This window comes from Sander lucioperca, chromosome 15 (genome assembly GCF_008315115.2).
Source record: "Sander lucioperca isolate FBNREF2018 chromosome 15, SLUC_FBN_1.2, whole genome shotgun sequence".
In the NCBI taxonomy this organism is placed as follows: domain Eukaryota; kingdom Metazoa; phylum Chordata; class Actinopteri; order Perciformes; family Percidae; genus Sander; species Sander lucioperca.
This window is the reverse complement of record NC_050187.1, coordinates 7,905,524-7,909,737: the sequence shown is the minus strand read 5'-3', so window position 1 is coordinate 7,909,737 and position 4,214 is coordinate 7,905,524. Positions and strand designations below refer to the sequence as shown.

At 39.4% G+C, this 4,214-nt stretch overlaps 1 long non-coding RNA gene across 1 annotated transcript in view; it reads right to left on the bottom strand.

The window, feature by feature from the left end:
* Positions 1–3,605: 3,605 nt before the first annotated feature.
* The window catches only part of LOC116067628, a 6,065-nt gene continuing 5,456 nt past the window's right edge, over positions 3,606–4,214 (bottom strand). The window contains exon 3 of the long non-coding RNA XR_004109271.1: positions 3,606–3,729. This is a non-coding gene — a long non-coding RNA (uncharacterized LOC116067628). The remainder of the gene's footprint in view (positions 3,730–4,214) is intronic.

The following is a 4,214-nucleotide window of genomic DNA, read 5'->3' as shown; positions in this document are numbered from 1 at the left end:
TGGGGCTTAGGAGGGAGCATGGAGGCCCTGGAGCAAAAATAGCCTACCAGGGGCATGAAAATATGAAAACAATGTTAACGTTTTCCCAAGGGGTATGAATACTTTTGCAAGCCTCTTTTTGTTCAGGCCTCTCGACACAAAACATCAAAGAAAGCGATGAAAGCGTCAACAAAAAAAGAGCCAAAAAAGCATATGAAAACATTTTGGGGCAGTGAGATATTTCGTGTTCACATCATCAGACACAAACTCTACTTCGGGTTAATTTCATTCTTTTTAATCATGTTTAGTTTACTCGTAAGACTTTGGAAAAAATAAAACAAAGAAAGTTACTTTTAAAACTTCTTTAACTTCTTTAAATCACTTAAAAAACTTTAAAGATAAATTCATTCACAAAACTCTGACCCTTGTGTTGTCCTCCTCCTGTTATCAGCCCATCCTGTGGTCCATATTATAGCCAACTTCATACCAACCTATTACCACTAGTGTTAAGTCACTTATTTCTGGAGTGCATGGTCAATAAACCTCATTAATATTAACGTAAAAAAGCAGAAAATCTGAATTATTTTGACTAACAGTTAAGATGAGAGGATGTGGAGTGGGTCACAGACTGGTTTATGTCAACGTTTAGTCAGGAAACCATTTCAATTACTTTTCAAATGCTATGAAGTTGAATAAAACCCCCACAATTCAACAGCCAAAAATGGGCAAATATGCTGTAAAAAGTGACAAAAAGGTTGAAAAAAACAGCCAAAAAGGGGCAAATATGCTGTAAAAAGTGACAAAAAGGTTGAAAAAAGGGGAAATATGCTGTAAAAAGTGACAAAATGGTTAAAAAAACAGCCAAAAATGGACAAATGTGCTGTAAAAAGTGACAAAAAGGTTGAAAAAAGGGCAAATATGCTGAAAAAAGTGACAAAATGGTTAAAAAAAACAAACAAAAAACAACAAAACAAATTCTATAAAGTTGAATAAAACCCCCACAATTCAGTGAGAGTAATGATCTGATCCTTCATACTCGTAAAAAAGCGTTGTGTGGAACCATCCATGTTGTTTTTGAGGCAATTTCGTTAAAAGTAATTAGAATATCGTGCAAAACTTCATTTATTTCAGTAATTCAACTTAAAAGGTGAAACTAATATATTATTATGCACTCATTACATGCAAAGCGAGATATTTCAAGCCTTTATTTGTTATAATTTTTTCAAGTTTCACCTTTATTTCTGATACAGAAACTTTGACAACAGATCCAATTTGACCCGAGGACAACAGGAGGGTTAAAATAAAAAATATAAGTGGCCGGGTTGGATCAGTGGGTAGAGCAGGCGCACATATACTGAGAGGTGTATGCCTTGACGCAGAGGTCCAGGGTTTGAGGCCGACCTGTGACGATTTCCTGCATGTCTTCCCCCTCTCTCTCCCCTTTCTCACCTAGCTGTCCTGCCCATTAAAGGCGGAAAAAGGCCCCCCAAAAAATTAAACTATATATATATATAATATACATAAAACCCCAGACAGAAATGTTTTCTGCTCCTCGTCTGTAAAAGAGAGATAACTAACAGACAGTAAGTTCAGGTCTCTCAACACGTGTTGAAAAAGTACAAAAAACAACATCAAAAAAGTCAAAGAAAGAGCCAAAAACCTGCAAAAAAAACACCAAAAACTTTTTAAAAAGCGTTGAAAAAAGGAGCAAAAAATGCTGAAAACAACCCATTAATGAAAGGGACAAAGACTTGTCTAACAACTCCAATATGTTTGGAAACAATAAACCAAAGTCAGTCAGTTTTAAAACTTCAATAAAAATATATATATATATATAAAACCCCGGGGAGAAATGTTTTCTGCTTCCTCCGTCTGTAAAAGAGAGATACTCATATTTAAATGTATGTACAGAGTCTTGCAAAAGTACTCCCAAAAGCTTGGAGCCTGTTAGATGGGCTTAGGAGGGAGGCTGGGGGCTGTGGAGCATGTTAACCCGCCCAGGCTTGGAGTCACTTACTGGGGCTTGGGAGGGAGCATGGAGGCCCTGGAGCATGATAACCCAGGCTTGGAGCCACTTACTGGGGCTTGGGAGGGAGCATGGGGGCCCTGGAGCATGTTAACCCAGGCTTGGAGCCACTTACTGGGGCTTGGGAGGGAGCATGGAGGCCCTGGAGCATGTTAACCCAGGCTTGGAGCCACTTACTGGGGCTTGGGAGGGAGCATGGAGGCCCTGGAGCATGATAACCCAGGCTTGGAGCCACTTATTGGGGCTTAGGAGGGAGCATGGAGGCCCTGGAGCATGTTAACCCAGGCTTGGAGCCACTTATTGGGGCTTAGGAGGGAGCATGGGAGCCCTGGAGCATGTTAACCCAGGCTTGGAGCCACTAACTGGGGCTTGGGAGGGAGCATGGAGGCCCTGGAGCATGTTAACCCAGGCTTGGAGCCACTAACTGGGGCTTAGGAGGGAGCATGGAGGCCCTGGAGCATGTTAACCCAGGCTTGGAGCCACTAACTGGGGCTTGGGAGGGAGCATGGGGGCCCTGGAGCATGTTAACCCAGGCTTGGAGCCACTAACTGGGGCTTGGGAGGGAGCATGGAGGCCCTGGAGCATGTTAACCCAGGCTTGGAGCCACTTATTGGGGCTTGGGAGGGAGCATGGGGGCCCTTGAGCATGTTAACCCAGGCTTGGAGCCACTAACTGGGGCTTAGGAGGGAGCATGGAGGCCCTGGAGCAAAAATAGCCTACCAGGGGCATGAAAATATGAAAACAATGTTAACGTTTTCCCAAGGGGTATGAATACTTTTGCAAGCCTCTTTTTGTTCAGGCCTCTCGACACAAAACATCAAAGAAAGCGATGAAAGCGTCAACAAAAAAAGAGCCAAAAAAGCATATGAAAACATTTTGGGGCAGTGAGATATTTCGTGTTCACATCATCAGACACAAACTCTACTTCGGGTTAATTTCATTCTTTTTAATCAAGTTTAGTTTCTCTGAAAAAACAGACAGACAGCAACGAAAAACAGACGGACAGTACAGACTTCTAACACGTGAACGCTAACAACAAAAGTGCAAAAAAAAATCAATTTTTTTTTTTTTTTAAACCTAAATTAGGGGAAAAGTGACTTAAATTACAAACTATATCAGTTCAACCCTGTTTCTAATTTAAACATTTTAATATTTTAACAGTCAGACCCGCTAGAGTGTTTTGGTGCTTTTATTTTGCCAAAAATATTCTTCTTTTTTAATTTGTCTACGTACTGTATATGTGTGTGTGTGTGTGTGTGTGTGTGTGTGTGTGTGTGTGTGTGTGTGCGTGTGTGTGTGTGTGCGTGTGTGTGTGTGTGTTGGGTTTCAGGAGGCTTTTATTTTGTAGGGTCATATATGTTTTTTCTGTCTTGCACTGTTAAAAAAATAGCCTAATAGTTAAAAAAAAAAAAAAAAAAAAAATATACATTTTCAAAAACTCAAGAGACTCAAAATTCAAATTAATTTAAACGAAAACTTACGGCTCATTTGCAGTCAAAATATTCTATTTATTTTAGCAATGAAAGGCCCAAAAAATACATGTTTAGTTAAATAATAATCAATATATTCAACAGTGCAGTTTTATATTAGTGACCTGTTGCTACATTATCGACACAGATGTCATATTGGTCCACAAATAACTGTTTAATGTTTTAATAATATTTCTTCATTATTATCTGCTGCCTCATTTTCTCTGCTGGCGCTTTTCGGCAACATTTCCGGCGCTCACACACCGCTGACCGGAGCTCTGAGGACGGACCGATCGACACGGCAAAGATCCAAAACTTTGATAGTCAACCACTGCTGCTTTAAAAAACAAACTTCACTTAAAAAGGAACTTTTTTTGGTGCTTTTTCAAACGTTTTTGTCACTTTTTTCAATGTTTTTTTTAAATTCATGGTCACTAAACCTAATTTAATATAATCTGTTGTATGTCTATTGTTTTGGGCCACCTCCAAAAACCTTTCAAAAGCTTATTTGGGGTTCCCCATTTCATGAGGCCTACATATAATCATAGTAGGCCTGCATATAATCATAGTAGGCCTATATATAATCATAGTACATATAATCATAGTAGGCCTACATATAATCATAGTAGGCCTATATATAATCATAGTACATATAATCATAGTAGGCCTACATATAATCATAGTAGGCCTGCATATAATCATAGTAGGCCTGCATATAATCATAGTAGGCTTACATATTA